We start from the raw sequence: 15124 nt of genomic DNA, 5'->3' as shown, positions 1-15124 counted from the left end.
CAAGCGCTGGCAGCTAGTGTGAGCTCGGGTATATTGGCGGTCCCCTTCCGGGGAGCCAAGGAAGCCCACAGGGGGGGAAAAAAAAAAGAAAAAACAAAACTATGTGAAATCACGCCCCACTTTCGTCCTGGACCCCTTCATGGATTTCCCAGCCTTCCCCGGCTTTCCCCTCGGATCCTGTCCGGGGAGGACTTGGCATCACCCTCGTAATGGAGAGGTGCAAGCTAGGAGCTTCACCGCGCCAGCGCCCCCGCCCCCCTCTTCCATAAACTGGTAGTCGCGGAGAAATCGACGGGAGGAGATCCAGGGAAGGGTAGACCATCTCCCCACCCGACCCCACCCTACTCCCTGTCGGAGCCCCATTCCCGAGATCCTCGCTCCAAGCCCGCACAAAGTGCTTTGGTCCCTCAAGCCAAATATTCAGGGAACCCATGTTGACGCACGAGGTCGTCTTGAAGGCGGCGAGATCTGCCCGGCAAGCGAGGGGAGGCTCCCTTTCTTCCGCCCGGACCCTAACCCTGTCCCCATCAGCTCTGGAAAGGCAGTGCCCTACAGGCTTCTTCTCACTCCTTAAACGACCCAAGTGCCCCTTTGCTTTCCCAGGAAGGAAAGAAATCCCTGTTAGAAGATTTTGCCAATCCACGCCAGCTTTCTGATTGTTTTCTTCAGGTAAGAGGAAAAGAACAGCCGGCGCGTGAATGGGGACCTGGGGGCCCACTAGTGAAAGAAGGCTCCCCCACCCTAACCCTCCGTGCCTGCAAAAAGGGACATTGGCTATCCAGGGGAAAGTGCAAGAAAGAGAGCACTAATCGCTGAACCAGGAGACAAACACGATTACCAGCTCCGAGCCTTGAGTCAGAAAGTCTCATAGACTTTAAGATGTTAATCCCCAGCATAATCCTTCCTTTGGCGTGTAGGAATAGTGCAGCCACAAGAGTTGTTTTGTTATTTATATTGGCGTTTAATAAAACTCAGCCAGTGGTGAATGGGCTGCCCACTCTCCAATGGTAATTAATTCCCTATTTCAGTGACCCAATTGTCCTGGGACAGAGCGTTGGGCCCGTCCCGGTGCCCCGGTCCCCCTTTGTGCGGATACACGGCCCTCGTGCTTCAACAGCTATGGAAACTCATTCTTTTGATGTCATTCAAGGAGTTTTCCTTGGGCATCTTCTAAACTTCAAGGACCCTTTTCTTTCTCCGTTTCATGAAAAGCAGTGCGAGCTTGACCACCTCTGTAGAATTTAATGATTTGGTGAAAGGGCCCTTTGGGTTTGTATAAGGAGTTAGACTGAGAGAAAGGAAATTTGGCAGCCTGCTCCCTCGCCCGGACAGTACCGAACCTGGAAAACACAAAACTTATTCAGAGCGATGGATAAAGATCTGAAAGCTGATTTTCCCCTCTGCTTTCCCCACTAAAGAAAAAAACAGAACCCCTCAAACACCGAATTCTCTTCTGGAGATAAATGTATTTTTCATTGTTGCTGATATAGATTTTTGAAAAGGGTGAGATTGCACTAAATAAATTCGAATCTTTAGGAGAGAAGTTTCTTTAATCGTATCTTTGAGGAATAGGAGGATCCGTTTACCGCTTTAACTCATTCATTCAATCATCCCTCCTTCCTACGTTCAAAATACACTTAATGAGTACCCTATGTGTGCCAAGCACTGTACCAACCCCTGGGAACAATGCGACGCGCAAGACAGACACGATTTCTACTCCCATAAAGCTTGCATTCAAATAAGTAGGCAAGAAAAGAGAGAGAGTTGCAGAAATCAGGAAAACGTGTGTTGTGTGGACGATAAGACAGTGTTACTAGCGTCAAGAGAGAGCGAGACTACGTTTTCTTTTGAGAGACCCAAAGTGTATTTTAGAACCCAAAACATTCGGGGTCGACCCTTGTCGCTGATGTATTCATTCTTTCATTGCCCCCGAGTCTCCCCGAGCGCCTACTGTGTGCCAGGCGCCGTGCAAGGCGCAGAGTACGCACCTCGAGCGAACCAGACAGCTGCGGCCGGCTCGGTGGTTGGTCACGTCAGTGTGCTAATGCCATCGCTGACACCGCACTCCGCGGAGCGGCGACGGCCGGGTCTCCAGGCCGGGAGGGGGCGGCCGCGGCGCGCCCGGGCAGCGCTCCCTGCACAAGTAGCTCGTCTATGTCTTTATACGCATTTCCAAAAAAACTTCGCAAGTCACAGAAACAATACAGAATTCAACTAAGAAAATACAGAGTGAACCATATGGCCTGGGTGGCTCGAGTCGGCTGCATTTTCCTCCAGACAAAGAAGGGATTGAGAGTTGAAGGAAAGGAGAAAAAAACCAACTTTCCGGCTGATGAAGCTGTTGTCTGGAGGCAATGATCCCAAATCTGAAGGCTTTATTCCGGCTCCGACGGAGACGTGATATGTCATATGATTAGCATCTTTCATATTTACAAGAGTGGTATGGGCTGCCAGTCTTGAGAGAAAGGCCAGAGAAAGAAGGGGACATATGCTGAAATGGATTTTGCATTTGAAAGAGAGAAAGGAGATCGGATAAATACACTTAAACGAGGATTTCGTTTTACTCCTGTTGAGTTCTAATGGATTGTTGATTGAGATTTTAGGGGCCTGGAACCGAGGTGTCAGCAGTAATTTAAAGAAGGCATTCAGTCCCCCAGCGCCTCTTTTCTCCGTTTCCCCCTCCCACCCCTCCCACCGTCTCTCATTTACGCCTTCAAGCAGTACCGGGACGGAGAAGGCTTTTAAAACAAAACACAAAACAAGATCTCACGCGAGGGCTACATCCGAGGGAACGCGAGCAGCTGATGGGTTTGGAAGAGGCGCCCCCTACCGCCGGCCGCACCCCCGGGGTCAGGCTCCCTTCCGGTCACACCTAGAGTTAAGCGCAGAGGATCCAGGGGAGCTGGGCGCGCGGCGAGGTCCTGGCGCCCCCTGGCGGGACTACGGGCGGACCACGGCGGGGCCCGGGGTCCGCCGGCTGCAAACAGGACTTTGGGCTGTCCGTCACTTCGCAGTTCCTCCGGTGGTACCCTCTGGTGCCTTCACCTGGACTTGTTTTACAAACGCATGGCACCCGGCCACTTCTAACCATCAGACTCCAAAGCGTCCGTAGTGTGTGTGCGCCTCGGAGCCGAAGTAAACATACAAGGCACCTCCCCCAGCGATTCTGATGGCGGCCAAGTTTGAGAACAAGGGGGCCTAGGCCCCAAGACTTTTGTTTTGAGGATTTCTCTATTCACCAGCTAGAAGTGACGCCAAGATGCAGTAGACTAAGGAAAAGGCCTGAATTCCAGACTGTTGAAAGGACTTCATATGCACTTATTGAGCATACACTATATCTGTATATTATATAAAGGGTGTAGATGAATGTTTCTCCTGACACACAAAGAGCCACTTTCCAGACTCCTTCTCAGATTGCTTGCGGTTCCCCTAGTATATGTTTTTCTCTTCCAAATTGATATTCGATACACATTTTAGCTGGATATCATGTATGTTGGGAGAGGGGGCTATGAGGCACACAGTGCCAATTGCCTTAAGCTTCATCCCTTGGATTCAGAGGCTCAAATTCCAATTTCTGCTACCCATTTTCATTTCTTCCCCACTAGAATGTACTTGTCTTTAACTTTGTCAGGCAAATTGGGCTTTCCCAATTGTCAAAGATAACTTAAGGACTTATAATTTTAGCACTTCACCTGTGATTCTTTTAAGTTTGACCATATTTACCAATGTAGAGTCTGACTAATAATAAGTTATAGTATTACCACAATAACAAAATGTCACGCAAACTTTAAAATATTTTTGGCAGGTATTTCACCTTTAAAATCATGATGTAATTCTTAGTATGACTCCAATTTGTAGACAATATGTATACTTGAAAGATTGCAGGGACATAAAAACACATACATCCTGGAAAGAAAAATATTCATAGTGTTTTTTTTGTTGTTGTTGTTGTTGTTTTTTTTTTTTTGCCATTGGGTAGTGGTAATTGAAATTTTCTTCTTTGTGTTTGCCAGGTAAATTTGGGGACATTTATAATCAGAAATTATTATTTAAAAGCTAATGACCTTTTGGGGTTCACCTTTGTCTTTTGTAGTGTTTGTCAAAGATTGGGGGTAAATTTCAGATCAGAGATGCCTGAACCGGGGTGAGTTAGATCATAGAACTCCTTCACGGTTAAAATTAAGGATCACACAGATGGATCGATTGATCCATCTTTGGTTGATTGATATTGATTGATATTGGCTTCTGTAACTTGAAAACCAACATTTAAAACTTGCTCTTGAACCACAGTGTAAACATTGTTGTATAGGAAACATTCAGTGCTAATTTCAATATTTTTGTAAATCACAATTCTTGGGGTTGGATAGGGAAAGGAAATCTCCTTGATGCTATTGTTTTCTATATTCTGGGTAAATCACATATAATTTTCCCAAAGAGATGAGATCTCATCACAGATAGTGTTTTGATGGATATCTAAAGAAAGATTTTTTAACCATGTATCGAAGGAATATATCCCCCTTTTAAATGGCACTTGTTAACAGAAAATTCTTTGTGTCTAATTTTCCTTAAATGTACTTCTTCTTGACCTGTTCTTAGTAGTGATTAAAAACTTTCCTCCTCTTACATTCTGTGCTTGAAAATACGGCATTTAAAACTTCTATTTAAAAACCAGTCAGGATCCAGAAATTGTTTAATTCTGAATTTTGCTTTCTGATGCTATTAGGGCTTTGGCTTTATTGACAGAAGCCATCTTTACCCTGAAGGAGACTATTGTGGGTTTCTATTTAACTTTGCATTTTTATAGCACCAATCATCACACTGAAACTATGTTGTGTTATTGTCTGTGTATGAGGCAGCAGGACTGAGAATAAGAGAAAGGAAAGGATTTGCCAGAGGATAATGGCATTCTTCTCAGCAAATTCTCTTTTTCTCCAAGGTTTTTTTATTTTTGAGGATTTGAGAGTTCATTTTCTCTTGGTGCAAGGAAAAGAATAATTTCACAATATTAAGCAGAAAAATCAAGAGATGTTTTCTAAAGTTTTTTTATGGTAAATGTCTGTTAAGAAATTTCTGAAAAAGAAAACTTTTTTAAATTTCCCAGCTGCACTGAATCTAATATGCCCCTAAAAATTGGAGGAAAATACAGTTTATTTTTTGCATGAATCTGATCACCTTTTATCCTTATACTTCAAATTATTTGGGCTACATTGGATTTGAGATCAACAGTTTCTCAGAAAACAAGTCATTGGAAGGCTTAAAGGAAGTTGTTTTATGACGAAGTGCATTGTTCCTGAGAATAAATGGCTGGCTGCTCCCGAAAAATCACATGGTATTTGGTTTTCTCTCCGAATATTCCTTTGGCACAGTGTCTCACAAAATAGGCGTAAACAGTGCTTACCTACCCCCATGATGATGCTTGGAAACAATTCTTTTGTTCAAAATAAGCTAACCAAGGAGTAGTGTCTTATTAAAATACAGTAAAACCTTGGTTTGTCATCATAAGTCGTTCAGGAAACACGCTTGTAATCCGAAGCACTTGTGTATCAAAGTGAATTTCCCCGTAAGAAATAATGGAAACTCAGATGATTCATTCCACAACCCAAAAGTATTCATATAAAAAATGATTACAATACTGTAATATAATACCAAATAATTTTTAAAATGCAAAATATAAAGAAAAATACACAAATTAACCTGTACTTATCTTTGAAAACCTTTGTGGCTGGTGTGAAGGAGACAGAGACAGAAGGGTTATTGTGTAGGACGACTTTCGCTATCACTAATGGAATCACTGCTATCTTTTGGCTCAGTGGAATCTTTTTCTTTTTGTGCAGCTTTAACACGGAACCTATCCAAGGACATTTGCTTTTGCCTCCTGTTGAGGATTTTGCCGAAATGTGACATTGCATTGTTGTTAAACAGATTCACCACTCACACTGCTACAGCCTTATTCTGGTGGTGCTTTTTTTATACAAAATTTTGCACTATTTCCCACATTTTACACAACTCCCTAATCTCATTTGAAGGGAGGGGTTCCTCTGCTTTTTTCTCCTTCTCTGCAGAAAAGACACAGATGTAGACTTCTTATAAAATCTTGCAATTTCGGCCACTCACATACCTTGTTCATACTTTTTGATGATTTCCTTCTTAACTTCCACCATAATCATCTCCTTCTTACTGCCTTTCTTTTCACCTTTTTTCTACATGGGGGCCATTGTATATGCTAACATGGATGTTGAGTACAGTATTAATAAACGCTTGTCATCTACTGTATTTAATGTAACTGGCAATAAGGCAGCAGAGGAAAGGGTCTCTGTCTATAGGCAGCCTGACCTAGAATGAAACAAAGCATTCCTATGCTTACTCTTGTATGGAAAAGCAAAGGACTGTCCGTAGGTGCTTTGAAGTGATAAAGAATACACTAGTGCCAATTGTGGGCACCTTCCAGTGTTCTGAAAATGTTAACTGATTTCTGCCAAACACCTTGGTCTGAGACTGAGCATCCAAGCAGGGGAGATCACCCACAATGTAGCAGTGAGAGAGAGAGAGAGAGAGAGAACCACTGACTCAGTTGTGATCATGTGACATTCATCATCACTTACTACTTGTATGGCAAGACATCACTCGTTTATCAAGTTAAAACTGATTAGAAATGTTGGCTCGTCTTGTGGAACACCCGTGGAACAAGTTACTTGCAATCTAAGGTTTTACTGTAACAGGTTTTTCCTTCCCTCTTAACTGAAAAGCTCAAAGTGCTTTTTCTTCTTCTCATAAAATAGAAATAAAAGCAAGTAAGACATACAGATTTTTTTAAATAATAAATACAACAAATTAAATAAAATATATGCACACAGTCTAATAAGAAGTCAGTAATACATTTCTTGGTTCCAAGCATTTGGCCAAGAAAGGATACCTAGTGATTTCAATCATAATTTGGCAACTGAAATTCTAACTTAATATTTATGGAGAAATAAATCTGTAACTAGAGAACACAGAGTAAATTTATTCATTGTAGAAAGTCAAGTCAAAATTTAGGTTAACACAGCATTCACAGAGATGAGGACCATCACTTTTTCCTCTTCTTTCTTTTCATTAAGCAATATTGATTACATAATATGTAGTTGATAGATGTATCAAGGCTGTGTCAGATCAACATCAGTGGTCTTGATAAAACTTTTTTTTTAAAGTTTATTCATTTATCTTGAGAGAGAGAGAGAGAGAGAGAGAGTGCAAGCAAGCATGACTGGGGAGGGGCACAGAGAGGGGGAGAGAAAGAATCCCAAGCAGGCGCTGCACTGTCAGTGGAGAGCCCCACATGGGGTTTGATCTCACAAACTGGGAGATCATGACCTGAGCAGGAATCAAGAGTCAGATGCTTAATCAAATGAGACACCCAGATGCCCCAAAACTGTGTTCTAAAGCAATGATTTCTTGGGCAGTTTTTTCTCCACTTAATCTTTCCCCATATTTTTTGGTTGTAGTGAACAGCCAGGGAAGACAGTGTTTTCAGGCTGATACCTGATGAAAACTGAGAAAATAGAAACTACTTGTTTTTTTTTGTTAATTTATTTTTTCAAGTTTATTTTTATTTATTTTGAAAGAGAGAGAGCAAGTTGGGGAGGGGCAGAAAGAGAAGGAGACATAATCCCAAGCAGGCTCTGCGCTGACAGTGCAGAGCCCAATGTAGGACTTGAACTCATGAACTGTGAAATCATGACCTGAGCCAAAATCAAGAGTTGGACCCTTAACCGACTGAGTCACTCAGTCGCCCCTGTTTATTTATTTTGAGGGAGAGAGCACAAGAGAGTGGGAGAGGGGCAGAGAGAGAGAGAGAGAGAGAGAGAGAATCCCAAGCAGGCTTCATGCTGTCAGCATAGGGCTTAATGCCACAAACCGTGAAATCATGACTTGAGCTAAAATCAAGAGTCTAACACTTAACCAACTGAGCCACCCGGGTGCTCCATTTTTTTTAAGTTTATTTATTTATTTTGAGACACACACACACACACACACACCAAGGTCACATATTAATTAAAGGTCAGGATCCCAGTCACAGACTAGATCTGTCATACTGTATACCCAGACTTGAGAACTCCAAGCCTATGCCCTTCCCTTGAGAAATGCAAAGAAATATTTGAAACAATGACTGAAATTTCCCCCCAAATTAATACCAAACACCAAATCACAAATCCAGGAACCTCATAAAGTACCTAGCAGGATAAATGCCCCATTCCCACCCCCCCCACCTCCTGCTAAAAATCACCTAGGCTTTATCATTTTCAAATTGCAGAAAATCAAAGATGAAGAAAAAATACTAAAAGAAGCTGGGTTGGGGCAGGAAGGAATACCTTACCTGTAGAGGGGCAAAGATAAGAATTACAGTTGACTTCTCCTCAGAAACCATGTAAGCAAGAAGACGGTAGAGTGAAATATTTAGTGTTGGATTAAATATTATTTATTAACACTAAATATTTAGTGTTGAGACAAAAAAATAAAAATAAAAATAAACAAACAAAAAATGCCACTCACCTAAAATTCTGTACCCTGAGAAATTATCCTTCAAAAGTGAAGGTGAAATAAAGGCTTACTCAGGAATACAAATATTGAGGGCATTTTTTGGCCAGTAAATCTGCCTTGTCAGAAATGTTAAAAAAAGTTCTTTTGATGGGAATGCAAGCTGGTGCAGCCACTCTGGAAAACAGTATAGAGGTTCCTCAAAAAACTGAAAATAGAATTACCCTATGACCCAGCAATTGCACTACTAGGCATTTATACATGGGATACAGGTGTGCTGTTTTGAAGGGACACATGCACCCCCATGTTTATAGCAGCATTATCAACAATACCAAAGTATGGAAAGAGCCCAAATGTCCATCGATGGATGAATGGATAAATAAGATGTGATATATATATATATATATGGAAGGGGGAGTGGACTAAATGGGTAAGGGGTACTAAGGAATCTACTCCTGAAATCATTGTTGCACTATATGCTAACTAATTTGGAGGTAAATTTTTAAAAATAAAAAATTAAATTAAAAAAAAGTTCTTTTGAGAGAAGGAAAATGATATAGTTAAGAAATTCAGATCTACATAAAGAAGAAGAACTCCAAGTAAAGAATAGGTGAGGGTAAAATGAAACCCTTTATTATTCTTATTTTTAATTGACCTAACAGAAAACAATTTGTTCAAACTAATAATAACAACAGTGTATTGAGTTATGTATACTTATGAGTATATGCTTATGTCTGCTTATATATAAGTGAAATGAATAAAAGCAAAGATACAAGGAACGGGAGAAAGGAATTAGGTTTATTTTGTTATTATAAGGTACTCATGCTACCTGTGAGGTGGTATAATGTTACTTGAAAATGGATCTGGATTAGTCATAAATACATATTGCAAACTCTAGGCAATCACTAAAAAAAGTAAAAAACTAAGAACAAACCAACAAAAGCAAAAACAAAAAAAGAAGTCTAACTGACACACTAAGGAGGAAAAGAAAATGTAATCATATAAAATGTTCAATTGAAACCAAAAAAGGTAGAAAAAGACAAGAAGACAAAACAGGAATAAAGATCAAGGACAACAACAATAATGAATGTGGGAGATATTAATCCAAATATATCAACAATACTTTGAATGTCAATGCTCTAAATGCACCAATTAAAAAACAGAGTCTGTCAGAGTGGTTCAAAAAACAGAACACAACTATATGTTGTCTACTGGAAAACCACTTTGACTACAGACAAATTATAGATTAAATATAAGTGGAAGGAGAAAAATACACCATCCTAACACTATTCAAAGGAAAGTGGGAGTAGCTATTCTAATTTCAGACAAAACAGACTTCAAAGTAATGAAAGTTATCAGGGATAAAGAAGGGCATTACATAACGATAAAGGAATCAATTCTCCAAAAGACATAAGAATCCTTAATATATATGCACCTAACAACAGAGCATCAACGTAAGGGAGGCAAAAACTTATAGAACTGTAAGGAGGAATAGATATATCCACTAATATAATTAGATACTTCAACACCCCTCTCAGGAATGAACAGTCCAACAGGTAGAAAATCAGTAAGGACATAGTTGAATTCAACAACACCATCAATGAACTGGATATAATTGACATCTCTAGACTACTTCATTCAACAATAGCAGAAGACACATTTCTCTCATACATGGAACACTTACCCAGCTAGAACATATTCTGGACCATAAAACACCGTAACACATTTAAAAGTATATAAATTATACAATATTGACTTTCAGACCACAGTGGAATTAAACTAGAAATCAGTAACAGAAAGATAACTGAATAATCCCAAAATATATGGAGACTAAACAATACACTTCTTTTTTTTTTAAGTATATTTATTTATTTTGAGAGAGAGAGAGAGAGCAAGGGTGGGCCAGAGCAAGAGGGAGAGAATTTTAAGCAGACTCCTTGCTCATTGTGGAGCCCAAAGTGGGGCTTGATCCCATAGAAATGAACCAATTCCTTGAAAGATACAATCAGCCAAAACTCATAGAAGAAAAACAATCTGAAAAGGCCTATATTTTTAGAGAAATTTTATCAATAACTAATAACCTTCCAAAACAGAAAGTACCAGACCCAGATGGGTTGACTGGTGGATTCTACCAGACATTTATGGAAGAAATTATACCAAATATCCAATTCCCTGCAATCTCTTTCCAGAGGATAGAAGCAGAGGGGATACTTCTAATTCTTTTTTTTTTTTTTTTGAGGCCAGCATTACCCTAATATCCAAACCAGTCAGATATAACAAGGATAGAGAACTACAGAACAGTTATCTCTCATGGACATTGATGCAAAGATCCTCAACAAATTATAAGCAAATGAAATCCAAAACAGAAAGAATTATATACCACAACCAAGTGGGATTTATATAATCCACCACATCAAAAACTGGGAAAGAAAAATCACATTATCATCTCAATAAATGCAGAAGAGGCAATTGGCAAAATCCAATACCTATTCATGATAAAAACTCTCAGTAAGTTAGAAAAAGAGGGGAACTTTCTCAACTTGATAAAGCCTAGCTACAAAAAACCTACTGCTAATTCCATACATAATGGTGAGGAATTCAAAGCTTTCCCACTAAGAACAGGCACAAGGCAGGATGTCCCCTCTCACCACTGCTTTTCAGCATCATACTGGAAGTCCTTGGTAATGGAATAAGGCAAGAATAGGAAATAAAAGGCAAAGAGGTTAAGAAAGAAGATATAAAACTGTCTTTGTTCATAGATAATATAATTGATCTGTGTAGAAAAGAGTCCACAAAAATCTCCTGAAACTAATGAGCAATTATTGCAAGGTTGCCAGTTACAAGGTTAATAAACAAATGTTAACTGTTTTCCTGTATGTTGACAATGAACAAGTGGAATTTGGAATTAAAAACACAATACTATTCATATTAGTACCCGATTCAATGAAATACTTAGGTATAAATCTATTAAAATATAAGATCTATTTGAGGGAAACTACAAAGCTCTGAAGAACAAAATCAAAGAACTAAATAAACAGGTATTCCATCCTCACGCACAGGAGGACTCAATATTATCAAGGTATCGGTTCTTTGCACTTTGATCTGCCAATCCAATATAACCCCAGTCAAAATCCCAGCAAATTATTTTATGAATATTGACAAACTGATTCTAAAGTTTATGTGGCCAGGCATAAGACCTACAATAGCCAACACAATATTGAAGGAGAAGAACAAAATTGAAAGATTGATGCTACCAACTTCAAGACTTGCTATAAAGTTTTAGGAATCAAGACAGTGTAGTATTGGTAAAAAAAAAAAAAAAATAGACAACAGAGCAGAATGGAGTCTAGAAATAGACCCCTATAAATATAGTCTACTGATATTTGACAAAGGAGCAAAGGCAATAAAATGGAGCAAAGGATAGTCTCAACAAATGATGCTGAAACCACTGGACATACACATGCAAAAAAATGAAAGTAGACACAGACTTGACACTCTCCACAAAATCTGCAAAATGGTCCATCACCTAAATGTGAAATGCAAAACCATAAAACTCCTAGAAAATAACATAGGAGAAAACCTAGAGTACTTTAGGTATGGCGATGCCTTTTTTGATACAACACCAAGGGCATGATCCATAAAAGAAATAAATGATAATCTGTGCCTCATTAAAAACTTTGGCACACACAAAAAGAAAAGATCAAGAGAATTAGAAGACAAGCCACAGGACTGGGAGAAAATATTTGCAAAAGACACATTTAATAAAGAGTATCCAAAATGTACAAAGATCTTAACATCTCACCAAAGAAAATATACAGATGACAAATAAGCATATGAAGAGATGTTCCACACCATATGCCATCAGGGAAATGTGAATTAAAAAAACGAGAGCACTACACATCTATAAAATGGCCCAAATCTAGAACACCAAAAACACCAAATGCCAGTGAGGATATGGAGTGACAGGAACTCTCATTCATTGCTGGTGGGAATGCAAACTGATACAGACACTTTGGAAGATAGTTTGGCAGTTTCTTACAAAACCAAATATACTCTTACCATATGATCCAGCAATCACACTGCTGGGTTTCAACAAAGGAGTTCAAAACTTATGTCCAAACAAAAAACTGAACATGGATGTTTATAGAAGCTTTATTCATAATTGCCAATACTTGGAGGTAACCAAGATGTCCTTCAGTAGGTAAATAGATAAATAAATTGTGGTACATCCAAACAATGGAATATTATTCAATGACAAAAAGAAATAAGCTATCAAGCCATGAAAAGACATGGAGAAACCTTAAATGCATATTACGAAATGAAAGAAGCCAATATAGAAAGTATGTAATTGTGGGGCACCTGGGTGGTTCAGTCAGCTGATGATCTGACTTTGGCTCAGGTCATTATCTCATGATTCATGAATTCGAGCCCCACATCGGGCTCACTGCTCTCAGCATGTCAGAGTAGAGCCTGCTTTGGATCCTCGGTCCTCCTCTCTCTGCCCCTCCCCTGCTTGCTCTCTCCCAAAAATAAATAAATATTAAAAAAAAAAAGTGTTTAATTTTTTGGCTCTAACTATATGACATTTTGTAAAGGCAAAACTATAAAAAGACCAGTGGTTTCCAGGAGGGGGCAGAACACAGAAGATTTTTAGGGCAATGAAAATATACTGTATATTATAATGATGGATATGTGTCATTTTACATTTGTCTAAATCCATAGAATTAGAATGTACAGCACCAAGAGGAAAGCCTACGGTAGACTAGAAACTTTGGGTGATTATATGTCAGTGTAGTTTCATCCTTGGTAAAAAAAAAAAAAAAAAAAAAAAAAAAAAAAAAAAAGTACATTCTGGTGAATGAGGTTGACAATGGGGGAGGCTAAGCTTGTGTGGGGGCAGGAGGTCCTGTGTGGGGGAAATCTCTGTACCTCCCTCTCAATTTTGTTGTCAACCTAACTGCTCCACTAAAAAGTCCTTTAAAACAACAAAAGGTAAATTCTAAGGAATCTCCCTGAGTGTAAGAAAAAGAAGTCAAAAATATAGACAACAGTAAGATAAAATACTTAGAGGATCAGTCCAGGAGTCCATCATCTAACCAGCAAGAGTTTCAGAGAAAATACAGGAGACGAAATTATCTCAGAAGTGAAGGACTGGTGAACAGATTTAAAACTACAGTTTGTGCATACAATAAAATACTCCTCAGAATTAAAAGGGATGAAATGCCAATACACATAATAACGTGGATACACCTCAAAAACATGTTGAGTAAAAAGACTTGAAAGAGTAGATACTGTATGGGTCAATTTATATGAAGTTTTAAGGTAGGCAAATCTAATCTATCATGACAGACTGGATTAGTGGTAACCTTGGGGGGAGGAGGGATTTACTTCATGGGATTTTTGTGTGTTAGAAAAATCATTCTGGTGGAGGAGTAATTGGAGACAATGGGTTAAAGAGCTTTGTTAGGAACCAGAACTTCTGGGCATATGAGATCTTTGACATCAGTCATCATAAATATGTTGTGACACCCATCTGCATATTAGTATAATTTTCTCAAGAGCACCCAGCAGCAGCCCAGGTATGAGAAATGGAAAAGGATGTTAGAGTTTTATCAGCTGGAAAAACCCACAGCAAAGAGTCAATGCTCCAAGGCAGTTGAGTGTGATTAACACAATGGTGTCTGGGCAGACAGGAAAAGATCAAAGGATGTGATAGGGTTGGCAGAACAGTAAGGAGTCAGGAGATGAGAGATCATGATGAAGCCAGGGAGTACATGTTGGGGAAGTGAGGGAGAGGCTGTGGTCAGTGGCATGTTGGAGTAATTTATGCTGAAGACAAATCTCAGGTGATTTTTTAAAAGTATGAACATGGCATGAACTGGAAGACAATACTGTTCAGTAAAAAAAGCAAGGTACAAGAAAGTGTGTATAGTAGAGTACCATCAGAGGGCAAAGCCACTAATGTTTATTGTATGCTAGTAAAATATTTCTGGAAAGAAATTTAAGAACCTTATAATATTGGTTGACTCTGGGGAAGAGAACTGGGTAGCTGAGGGACACGACAGAGAAGTAGACTTTTCACTCTGCTCCCTTTTGTTCCTCTAGAGTATTGAATCATGTGTATGTTATTACCTGCTCAAAAATATATAAATAAGCCTAGACAAAAGGAAGGGAAAAGAAAATATGATATAATGAATAAACACAGAACAAAGTGAGGTATTCATGCTTTAAGTATACAAATTAGGCATATATACGGACAAATACTAGAAGGTGAGAGAAATAAGCTCAATTTGATTTGTTTAAAAACATAGAAGAAAATGTTTAAAAAGAAGAAAGGAAAGCATACGACCTGGACATTCTAGATTTTATATTATTCAATGTGCAAACACTGAGAACCTATTGTGGTGGTGCTGATCCTAATTTAGAAATGCAGAATAAGTTTTGAAAAGCCATTGGCACTAAAGTTATGAATGTAGTAGCCTTTGCAATATGTTCTTTATTTTGTCCTTAGCCCCTTGTATTCAGTCAGCTTGCTTACACAGTATGCCTGATACGTGAAAGCAAGTCTCATACAACAATGTCTAGACTCAGCAATTTCCCTGAAATGCTG

The sequence above is a fragment of the Neofelis nebulosa genome, chromosome 3 (assembly GCF_028018385.1).
Source record: "Neofelis nebulosa isolate mNeoNeb1 chromosome 3, mNeoNeb1.pri, whole genome shotgun sequence".
Taxonomy (NCBI): domain Eukaryota; kingdom Metazoa; phylum Chordata; class Mammalia; order Carnivora; family Felidae; genus Neofelis; species Neofelis nebulosa.
Note: the sequence above shows the minus strand (reverse complement) of the source record.